Source organism: Protopterus annectens, chromosome 6.part0 (genome assembly GCF_019279795.1).
Source record: "Protopterus annectens isolate FY-2018-M chromosome 6.part0, PAN1.0, whole genome shotgun sequence".
In the NCBI taxonomy this organism is placed as follows: Eukaryota; Metazoa; Chordata; order Ceratodontiformes; family Protopteridae; genus Protopterus; species Protopterus annectens.
The window spans coordinates 926,672,232-926,685,121 of NC_056737.1; the positions used below are offsets into that span (position 1 = coordinate 926,672,232).

The 12,890-nt window shown below is 37.1% G+C and overlaps 1 protein-coding gene across 1 annotated transcript in view; it reads right to left on the bottom strand.

Moving 5' to 3' along the window:
- BTBD7 (BTB domain containing 7) overlaps positions 1–10,737 on the bottom strand; it is a 1,417,647-nt gene extending 1,406,910 nt beyond the window's left edge. Inside the window, exon 1 of the mRNA XM_044074574.1 lies at positions 10,496–10,737. The gene's annotated coding sequence lies outside the window, so the exon portion shown is untranslated. The remainder of the gene's footprint in view (positions 1–10,495) is intronic.
- Between the last annotated feature and the right edge of the window lie 2,153 nt (positions 10,738–12,890).

Sequence of the window (12,890 nt, forward strand, 5' to 3'; positions counted from 1 at the left end):
AATGAGCAATGAGAGTAAAAACTAATAAAAAGTACAGATGTACAGGATAAAGCAGGGGAAGAATAAAAAACCTTCCAGCCAATGTGAGAGCCAAATAAAAACACAAAACGTTCAGCAATTAATAAATAAAGGGGACAAATAACATGGACTACAGATGGGTATTCACATTAATAAAAACTGCAGTGTTACAGATTGATATTTTAAAACTGTAGAAGACAGCTTGGATATTTCCAGGGGAGATATCAGTTAAATAATCTAACACTGCAGAAGGCAGCTCGGATTTTTCCAAGTGAAATAAGTGCTCTGATGAAAGAAAAGTATGAAAAAAGAGAAAGATACAAACATAACAGAAAAACTACGGAATACACAGTCTAGCTAGCAAAAACAATACATATCAATACAGGTACAGTTAAGTGAATACAAAAAAACAGAATATCCCAAGTACATAAGCCACCAAGCAGATATAAGGAAGATAACAAAAACAACAAACTACTTATTTCACAGTACCAACATTTAACAATAAGGATGCCCAATTAAATAAAATATAGGTAGAATAGCCAGGCAACCATGAGGTACTAAAAACATAAAGGCTAACATTTTACATAATAATAATAATAATAATAATAATAATAATAATAATAATAATAATAATAATAATAATACAACTTAAAGGAGAACAACAGGATAGTAAAGCAGATTGCTCAACCTGCTGTCTCTTAGTCCCTGTTTGATCCTGGTTCAAAAAATAAATCACTACAGCTTTAAAAAGTAATCCACTCTACTGTTTTACCTCGTAGGCTTCCTACCTTTCTGTACTGTTTTAGTTTCAGTTTGAAAACCCAGATGAAAAAACTCTAGCTGGCTCTTAATTGCTGAGGTCATGTCTGCCAGACCTCTTGCTGTAGTTACCAGGATGTCTCCCCCCACAAAGTGATGTAACCACTGCCTTATTTGCATGCTCTAGAGAAGAGGCAGTGAACCTCCCACATAGTGATGTTAGAGCTGCTTTGCCCAGCCCACTCTATTCTAATCTAAATGACAAACTATAATCTCAGTTACCTGAACAGCCCTACCGATATGTGACAAAGTACAGTGAGGAAGTAAAGGCACCAGTACAGTAACAGCTGCATGAACAAAGAGCATACATTTGCAATGACCATGCACGTCAATTGCATCTTTTTACATAGATGTTGGTCACAATTAATAGACAACACTACATAAGATTACATGAAGTGTGTGATACCTTAAATTCCCACTTAAAAACAGATGCGACTACTGTCATGCAAGTATATGAAACAGATCATATTTATAGTTTATGAGTTTGTTAGTTATTTAACCAAACAGGAAAGAAAGAAACTGGGAGTTTGATGGTTTGCAAAGCTGTGATTACTCCCAGTGCTATGGAGTTCAGATCTAAATTTGAAAGCAGGAGGAGTGCAACAAAAACAAGTGCCCCGCTGTGACAACACTACATTTGTCAGATCACCTGCTGTGAGCTGTCAATCTCATGCAGATAATGGGTCAAATTACCCTTAGCACTTTGACAGCCAGGGAAGGTAAAAGGGGAGGGGGAAGATCCCTTGAAGAACTACAATTCAGGCTTCACAAAAGAAATCAAGTTAGCATTTCTAAGAGGAAGCAGCAATAAAATGCACTTTTCAGTTCTGTTGCATTTGCACTGCTTGTGTTTGAAGTAGTCACTGAAAAAGGAAAGAATGTTAACCAAAACTAGGTGACAACACAACAGTGAATGCCTGTAAAATCAGTGTAGTGACAGGAGCTTTAGGGAAAAAGTGGCAGACATGATGCAATTATTTAGAGACAAACAATGAATTCTGGGATACCTAGAGGCAGACTAATCAATCAGAATTACTTCAAGATGCCAGACTCCACGTGGTCAGACTCAGAAATTACGTATTAAAACATCTAAAAATATGTAAACAGTCCCAGAGTTGTGTTAAAATGTAGGAAACAAAACCATGATGAAATAAACATGTTTTTTTTTGAGTCTGTGCGCACAGTTCTCCTTTAAATGTCCTACTATGAAGGAGTGCAGTTTCACCTAGAATAAGGCAATGCAACCTTGACTACTGAATATAGTTAAACACTAGAAAAACAGACAACTAAACGTAGCAGCACGACAAACACCACCATGTCAGTTACACATAACAGGAATAACTAAAAAAATAGTTCAACTAAGTAATGGTAGAGATAAGGTCACTAACAGTTACATCCAGAAACTAAAGTCGTGCGTGGAAATTTAAATGTTAAAATGAGGAGCTAGTAACTAGAACTATAAATGACCAACATCAAAGCTCCACATGCAACAATACAAGTATTTATGCATCATATTGGAAGAGAGCGGTGGTATGGCGGTAGCTTTGTTACCTCACAGCAAGAGGTTCTCCCGTTAGAGTCTTGGCGTGGCTTGGGAGTGCCTTCTGCGTGGAGTCTGCATGTCCTCTCTGCGGTTGGGTAGCGTTCGAAAGACATGCCTGCGTAAATGGGCGTGCCTTCATGAAGGTTGGGCGTTGAGCTGGCACCTCGGCGTTTCGTAAAAATCTACTGCCAATCATTAGCGGTCCAGAGTTCCACTGTGGCGACCCCTTACAGGGAAAAAGCTGAAAAAAAAGACAAACATTGGAAGAGGGAACACAAACTAAATTTAATACTGTAAATGGTAGGAAATAGGACACACTCAGTAATTAAATTTAATACTGTAAATGGTAGGAAATAGGACACACTCAGTAATTACAGAACAGTAATATTAAACAAGACTTACATTTGGCATGATAACTCGGGTCTACATTAGAACATCGAAGTTTCAAAACTTTGAATGTTCTAACAAATCGACCCCTAATATCGAAGCAACAGAAAAGGGAAAGAGTTTGGTTGTCCGTTTCTGTTGCTTTGGTATTTTCATCTCTGTGGTGGAAAGTTACGGGTCGGGTTCAGGTAAGTGTGCGATTGAGTGCGGGTTAGGTATGTGTACGATTGCGTGGACGTGAGGGTTAGGGTGGGCTAGGTGAGTTAGGGCATGGGTCAGGTAAGTGTGCGACTGTGTGGTCATGAGGGTTAGGGTGGGGTAGGTGAGTTAGGGCGCGGGTGAGGTGAGTGTGTGATACTAACGGACCTTAGGGTTAGGGTTAAGGCAAGTGGATAGTTAGTGGTGTGTGTATAGTTTAGTGTAGGGTTAGGTGTAAGATTTTAGGTGTGTGTGTGGATTGCCATTTGTTTGGTGTGCTTGTGTTTTGTGTATGCGTTTTGGAACAGCAAATTTTTCCCTATGAAAAAATTTGCTGTTCTGTATGTTCGATGTTTTCAGCTTTCACTGAATAGGGGTCGATATTACTGCAGTCATTATAAAGTATTACTGCAATCAATAAGACTACAAAAATTACACCTCTCACAAGGAAAGATGTCCATTTGATCTAAAACTTCTGAATTCCTGTTATTATAGCAGACTAGTCTCTTTAGGGACTTTCTATTCTTAAATACAAAATTAGAAAGAGTTCCAATCAATCTACTGACTCGATCATCTGAGGTTAATATAATACATGCCAATTCCTTTCAATGATCTCACAAACAGAACGCATATTGATGGCATAACTTAGGGATATTGGTATATCCTTAACCCTCACAGATTCACCTTGACAGGAGTCATAAACCTTGTGAGAGAATTAAAATTTTGCTTTACTTAATTTCAAGTCCCTTACACCTGACATCCTTATTTCAAACTCTTTTTCATTATAACCTCTCTGCAAAAACTCTTGACGCATCACTCCAAGGTCTGAATCAAATTTATCATCCCTGTTATTCAAATGTGACAATCTCATAGTCTGACCATTTATAATATTTCTATATATATATGTGGGGGAAGTAAACTGTGTCTATGCAATATGTGATTCTTATAACAATCCTTTCTACATCTACTGGTAATCATGTTATTGCACTCATCTTTCTCCAACCTCACATCTAAAAACCTCTACAGAGCTATCTGAACAAGTAGCGGCAACTTTGACAAAACTAGTCATGTTATGTAAATAATCAATAAACCCCCTAAGGTCATCATTACTGCCTGCCCAAGGAAGGAATGTCATCAACAAACTTTTGACAGAGGGCTATACAGGATGAAAACATATTCAAAACATACATCGCCTCCCACTGAGCCAGGATACTATTAGCGTAACTACTGGCACAATGGGTTCCCATCGCCACTTTAACTTTCTGACAATAGCACTTCCCTAAAAACATTGTTCTCCAAAATTCTGTCTATAAATAAATAATTTACAAAAACATAATAAACCAGATAGGCCATGCCACCACCTACCGCCACTAGACAGACTATCCCAGTCCTCAGTGTAAAAAGAAGAAAAACTGCTTGAGTGTGTAATGCTACAATAAAATAACTAAAACAAAGTACCTGCACAAGATCAAGTATTAGGAACCCTTAAAACTAAATAAAATGCAATTCAACAAAGAAAGCAAAAATTAAGCAGTAGCACTCTACAACAGTCAACTGAAATGCAATACAATAAACTAAATCTCTTATCTATCAAGGATGGAGCAGGATTAATTCAGGACCTTCTCTGGTGTGTCAAGGGTGCCAAGCAGGTGGAAGTGTAGTAAAGATTTATTCAAGAGCAATAACAGTTTCCCTAGTGGGCTCTCAGTATTATGGATCTATGGAAAACAATGGGTGAGAAGATAACTTAAAAAGCTTACATAACAAACAATAACAATGAAAGGGTAAAGGGGGGGGGGAGCTTTGTAAATCAGACTACCAAAAAGGGCAGAGGCAAGAGCCTTTTAAAATCACAACAGGAAAAGGTCGGTATGGCTGGGTAAAAAATTCAAGCTGCAAGAAGCTACAGGCCAAAGACCCCAGGTAGGTTACAATTTCAGAAACTTTAGCTTAATGTCTCAAGTGGGATGGGGAAGACACAAAGAACAAGGGAACAGAAAGACACTGAAATATTACTTTAAGCAGGTAAACAAGCAGAAAATAAGACTCTGGCAGCAAAACTTTAAGATAAACTGTGAAGGCATTGAAGCACCATTTCTGGAGCAGAATGCACATTACTTTCACTAGTATAATTCTAGGACAGTCTAAGGCACTAGACTACATAGAAATCTAGCAGTAACACTGTTCACAGAAAAAATGCAGTAATAAATGACTAAATAAGGCTAATGTCTGGCAGTTCTGCTGCAACTTTGAATGAGCCTACAAGACTAAGGCCCAGACAGCATTCAAAACACAAGCAGCTAGTTTTTCCAAGTAATTCTACTCATAGAAACAGAACTGCAGTATAACTATACATATATACACACACACACACACACACACACACACACACACACACACACACACACACTTCCCACAAATGCAAATAAAGATGCAAGACTAAAGCCCAGAAAAGAACATATTGGCTAAAACAAAAAAAAGGCAGAAAAACAAAAAGTAGTTATCACCAAACAGATCACTAACTAGAACTTAAAATATTTAAATCGGGAGTGAAATAAGTTTTTTTTCTCTTTTCTTTGTGTTGAAAAGTTTATTCACAGTTCATGGCATTACACACCTCTCCAATTCTTGCTAACACTCCAAACAAACTTTAAAGCATCAATCACAAAACATTTAATAATGCTACACACCTAAAAATACCCTACATCATACAACTAAACAAAACTGAGATTCAGTCCCAATACCAAAGTGACACTTTATGTGTTGGGTTAGGGTTGGCACATATGAATAAGGGTGTGCGTGGGGGCTTCACTAATAGTACCACTACAAATAAGACACAGAACGCATACACACACACACAAAACATTCAGAACAGCAAATTTATCCTAACCCACAAATTGAGTGTGTGTGCACAAATACGCACACACACTCACCAATAAGTCAGTCTAATATTCATCGTCATGCACACTCCTACGAGCTGTAGCCATACATCTCCAAAATACATATAAGCAATCTCTTACTCAGGACAGTTTTTGCTGCTGGATGACTTGCACCCTTTAATTCAAATATATTGAAAGGTAGGAAGGATATTTGACACTCTTGTGCCCAGCAGCCCCCCCCCCCCCACCAGCATAGTAAAATAAGTATACAATACAGACACTGACTATATACAATATGGAGAAGAGCAGTCACACAAATGTAGGAATATACAAAAGTATGTGTGCGTACAAGTCAACATGTGTTTGTCTATAAACGTTGCTTGACAAAACATATGATTGACAGGGTATGCGAATTCAGCAATCCTCTGGGTTGGGGAATTTGTGATTTCTCCAGTATTGTGCTATCTTGGAAATAGTATATATAATTAGAAGGGGATGTGGGGGCTGCAGAGGGATTGTCCCTGCAGAAAAAAAGAAAAGCACTGCTATTTAAAAAATAAATATTAACACATCCAGATGTCAACTTTTTTTTTTCCAATTTTACTGCTTCGACTTTAGTGATGTCAACATTTGGCCAGTTCAAAGTGGTAAACCCTAAACATACATACATATATACAAGTACACACACACACAGTTACTAGAGTTAACTGCATTTGCAAGTGATATCACACAAACTTGTTAGCAGGTAGACTGATGGAGAACAGAAAGATTCTGTCAGTCAATGTATCCAAAATGCTGACATTTACGATAAACATCACCAAGAAGTTATTTTAGTTGTGCTGTGAATTTTGGGTAAGAAGATATTTCTCAGAGAGTAACAAGGAAAAATTCCCATAATTTAAATGCCTAGTAAGGAGAAGCAATTACCTGTGCATTGTAATTTTGTTTTAAAAGTCTGTATGGTAGAAGCTGGTGGCTTTGACTTCTGAGATTGTAAAAAGAAAGACTTCCCTTATTAGTCTGGCTGCCAGACAGGAAACTGTGATGCTGCATAGGAGAATGAAAGTTTAACAGCAGGTCACTCAGCCATTGTTACCAGAATTCAATACATGCAAATACAAACAGATAGATGAATGTATAAAATCTAACACTAGACTACTAGTAGCCAAACTCAGAAACCATTACATGTGAGCTAACACACTATCAATGCAAAAAGACGTTCGACAAGTATGGTTCACGTAACTGGCCTTCTTCCTTATAGGTTCATATAGTAAGTACTGGGCTAGCTGCCCTGCTAGCCATTTTAAGCCTACCAAAAATGTCTCTGTGTGTTCGAAATAATGTATCCCATTTGGTTACAAACTGGCCTTAACCATCCCATGGTCGATAATACATTACCCCCAATGTGAATAGATAACTCGAGGGACCTTATTAAAGAGAAACCATTTAGGAGCTGCCTCTGTCAATTAGTAGCAAAGAGGGTGGTACTGGGGCACAATTTCTGTTTCCCATCCATAGATCTAAGTTGCTTGCGAATATGGACAGGGATGAACTTTGTTTTATGTGGATGGGGGTCTAATTCCACAGCAGCGATATTCTCTGAGAGATAACCTTTTTAAGTCACTCCTTTTGTTAACAAGGATAACCCAACTTAGCAGATTGTCCCTTTTTGGCCAAGTCCCAAGGACAATCCACAAAATACTACTGCATTATATTCCAAATATGATATGAGAACTCAAGATATTAACACAAAATATAAAAACAATAAGCAAGACAAAATATTTACAGTTAGTTACATGTAGCGATACAAGAGCATATTCAGACGTAAAATACAAATCAAAATATATTAGTTTTCAGTAAGAGGAGGAGCATCGGTGGAAAGGTTTGTGAAAGTAAGGAATGAGAAACTGAAGTAGAAAGGCAAATGTAAGCAAAAGCAAAACGCACAGGGTCGGTTTGTGTGGGCGGATGGATGAATAGGGGAAAATAAGTTGAAAGGGAAGCATAAGTCGAGGAGTGAATATAAGAGAGAAAATATGAGAATATATTGAGGAGAAAGGGTTTGTTGAACACAGTGGCATAAGTACTTTTTCAGACTTTGAGAATAATATGACTGCAACAGGAATAAAGTTATTAAACTTTGATACAATTATTTTACAATTACTTGCCACACAAAATATATTTAAGCCTGTTGCCATTATCTAAGTAACAACACACACAACAAAACTAAGATAAGTCTTACAATATTTAGACACTTGCATGATCAACCTGAAGTGCCTCAACATTACTGAACAGTGATGCAATGGGAAACCTTAAAACTGACCTAATGAGTGGAGGAGAAATAGCACAAATGACTAAAACTTTCTTCTTGAAGATGCATGGTTTCATGACAAAGATCATATCACATGACATTACTAATCAGCTAACCTTAAGATTACTACAGAAATCAGCTAACTTTAGAGGGATACAAAAACAAATTAAAATAACACCTTTCTCATGTTGAAAAATATAACTGCTTCAAAGACAGAAACTGAGTTGGATTAAACAACCCAACCTCTAGACAATACAAAGAGTTTCACATCTCTCTGAACACTGTAGAAATCATGTAATATTTTTTTGGTAAACATCCTGAACAAATGAAAATCCCCTTAAGCAACAAACCTGAAAACTTGGAATGTATATCCTATACCGCATGTTTAATACACACATATTCAAAAGTTTTCAGCATGTTCCTTTGGACTTGTTCAGACTATATTTTTATCTGTACAATGTGTTTCCCTTTTATGGATTCTCTCCAATACAATGATACCATGTGCACATTTTTTTCCTATAAACTTTTTGTGTACACCAGACACACTCACTCTTTTCTGAGCACAAACTGTGGCTGAAAAGGGCCAAATAATCAGCTCAACTTTTCGGTTAAAAAACAGAAACAAAATAAAAAGGACTACAAAACCTCAATACAGAAATCATCATAAGAATGTGTATGAAAATAAATATGCAGAGTGCAGCCCAGTTAAAATATCCTCTCTACACATTCCTCTAAAAACAAGCAAAAGCAACAAATAGTACATCATAGAATTAGATAAAAAAATTGATTTCTCGTCTTATAATGATAAAACGCACCAAAAGTTTACAGAAAAACAATACACCAGTCTAAAAACATTGCCAGTGAGTACATTTTTCAGGTCAGTGACAGTGAGTTGTAATTACATTACAAGCATCAGCTCATAAACGGCCTAAAAAGACAACAGAAATAAAAGTTGCTTGGTAACTGCAATTAAAATGCTCTCAAACTCATTGTGGACTAATAATCAGAATAAGGAATTAAAATGAAATAAAAAACGAGGATGATATTATGAACACTTTGAATGCCTACAGCTACCATAACAATAACATTACAACATCCGATAAAAAATAAATAAAAGCTGTATCAAAAAACATTAGTATTTTTTTCAGAGAATGATAATTGCTGATTACCATATTACATCACCACTACATAAGTTCATGATAAAAACAGAAATACAAGTTGTTTAGTGTTTAAAATGTCAGACTCCCAAATGGATCATAACTAGAAAACACGGATTAACTCCCAACACTAAGGAATTAAACCATATTCACTTCCAAGGTCTGCCACAATCTCTATGGCTCATGGTTATCACACTTCCTACCCCCCCCCCCCCCCCAATATATACTTGTACATTTCCCTAATACATGCACAGAGGATAGCAAAGTGAATCTGGATGTGTAGTTTCTTTACAGCACTGTGCAAAAGGCAGGTAGAAGCTTCTACCTGTGGCTGCAGGGCCTCAACATTTAACCAAATGCAAAAAATACCTAGAACACGAAAAATAATAATAAAAAACTGCACAGTAAACTTAAGAAAGGGTTTATGTGGGGACCACAAATGCGATATTATGAAAACCAGACAGGTACGCCAGAGAAACAAAATGTCAGCTGTCAAACTGCTTGTTAAAAAAAACATCGTTGGTGACTTTTGACTAGTTGGCACTCTAAAAACTATCAACACATCCTGCAAAAATGTAAGACACATTGCGCTATTCGTTACTGCACATATACATTATATATTGCATATATACAACAAGAAAAAAGAAACACATACACAACAACTGTAGAACAACACAAAACATAAAATACACGATAAGCTAAAACTGTACAATTAACAGCACTACCGGGATTTCAGTTATCAACGTTCTATAGGACCCAAATGATAACTACCCGTGAGGATTAAAAATAGCATACGTCTACAGGTAACAACCCCTAAACCTCACACTGAACATACTTAAAAGTGCTCTCCCTGCACATCTATGCAGAAAACGTTTTCGTCCAAATCTGATTTCGTAAATTCTCTCACACTACAACACATTTTACAATAATATTAACAAGTTTCAGAAAACCTACGTGTAGAACTGCAAGAAAAATATTTTACATAGCTATTTTTTGGTTTAGAGATGTGCTGGTTACATTTACCAACCTCAAAGCTAGTGCAAGAAGTATCACTATCATTTTCAGAACATTACACTACTGCTTAACTAAGGGTTCTGCATTTACTTTTGCAGAACTTACCAAAAAGTATTATTACTCAACTGTATAAATATGCAACAGTGGACATAATCAAGTGCCAACTGACCGGTAGCCAGCGCTGTTCAGCAAGATGCATTACCAATACCGTAACTTCCAAAATCAAAGCACACTTCCGACAATTGTAAACAATTCTCTTCGATCAGCATTTTAGCAAAGCACAACGCTGCTTAATTTGCACGAAATAGTAAAAGTAGTCTCTACTAGATTAGTCCGGAATCTGTATAATTCAAACACCATTTCCAACGAAATCCCTACAGAAACTACGCCAGACTCCCAAGAAACGGAAATAATAAAATATCAACGTCACGTCTCTACCCACCTCCACAGGAAATGTCGCAGTTTGACCTGACGTCAACGCTGAGCATAGGAAGGAAATAGGTGGTGTTGCAATGAAAGAAGTCGTTAAAAATATCGGAAGGCTTCTTGTGTGTTTTTGTTTTCCAACTTGATACAGATGCTAAACACACCACTCATCTTTCAACTCAGTAAATACGATAATAGTATCGGGTTTGAAAGCGGGTGCTGTCTTATTTTTCCACAATAGAACATAGCCTTAATTTTCTCTCTACCAACCTCCCTCAAGAAACACTAGTCTTAGGCGATTTTAACATCAATTGGTACTCCTGTAACAGTACTAACCCCACCTCCCATATAAACCTATATGGCTTTAAACAACTCATTAGTAGTCCTACAAGAACTAATAAAACCAACAATAAGGAAACCATCTTAGACTGGATTCTTACTAATACTCCCCAACAAACCCATCAATTAGACACCCTTCCAGATGATCTAAGTGACCACATCACTAGACACAAATCAAACCTAGCCTTACCTACCACCTACAAAACACTACAATCAAAAAAACAATTCAACTCTGATCAGTTTCTTGCTGATCTAAGACAATGTAATTGGTCCCGACTAAAATACCTTCCACTTAATGATGCTGTTGAATACTTTAATTGTACATTCCTATCCATACTAGATCACCATGCCCCAAGTCGCACTATTAGAACCAAAGCTAAAACAGCACCCTGGTTAACTAACAATACTAAGCAAAAAATCATTCTCAGAAATAAATCCTGGGATAAATGGCGTTCCACTAAGAACCTAACGACCACCATAACTTCAGAGAGCTTAGAAATAGTACAAAAAAGCCATCCTGGCAGATAAAAAGAACTATTACTTTCAACTACACCAGACCACCAAAAAAGAACCCAAAAAATTTTGGGCTAGTATTAATAATCTTCTATCCCCAGGCCAGTCATTCACACCAAACCCCCAGGACTCTAATCCAAACAATCCTACACAAATAGCTAATGACTTCAACTCTTTCTTCACCAATACTATCCAAACTCTAGCAAATCACCTACCTCCTGACACCTCTAAATTACCCACACCTACTTTACATACTTCTCTTCCCCTTTACCTTCAACCTGTATCTACCTCATTTATCTCATCCCTACTCCATAAACTTAAACCCACCACCCCCTCTGCAGACAAACTTCCTGCAGAATTTCTGCAGATAGGAGCTAAAGCCATTGCCTATCCCATCTCAATCTTTATAAATAGATCTATAAAGGAAGGAATTTTCCCTTCCATTTGGAAGATATCTCACATCATCCCACTACACAAAGGGGGCAATTCTAATGACTTCTCTAATTTTCGTCCCATAGCATTGCTATCACCTATAGCCAAAATCATGGAAAATGTATCCATAAACAACTCCTTAACCACCTTCTCCATAACAACCTACTTGCTAACAGTCAACATGGATTTAGACCTTCTCACAGTACCACTACTGCATTACTCTCCTTTACTAACGCTATCAACCATAACCGTGACAACACTAATCTGTCATCTTCTATCTTCATAGATCTTTCAAAAGCTTTTGACATGGTTAATGATAAACTTCTGCACATACTAAAATCTCTTTAAATTCATCCTTCTTCCTTATCCTGGTTTACATCTTACCTAGAAAACCGTCAGCAGGCAGTACTTTGGAAAAGCTCATTATCTAATCTCCTTCCTATCTCTTTATGTGTACCTCAAGGGTCTATCCTTGGCCCACTCCTATTTTCTATCTTTATTAATGACCTCCAGTCAGCTATTCCAAACACTACTTGCATACAATATGCAGACGATTCCACTATAATCTGCACTGCTTCCTCTCAGACTCAACTCCTGTCACTTATCCAAGAAGCTTTTTCCACTGTTGAACACAGGTTCTCTGAACGTTGCCTACTCCTCAACCCCAAGAAAACAAAGTTGCTATTGTTCTCACCTACCCACAAATTAACCTTTCTTAACTTCTCTATTACTTCCTCTGATAACACTCTGATTTCTCCTGATTCTACTACAAAACTACTAGGAATAACTATTGACAACAATCTCAATTTTGATTCTCATATAAACAACACAAGAGTAATAAACAAAAAGATTGG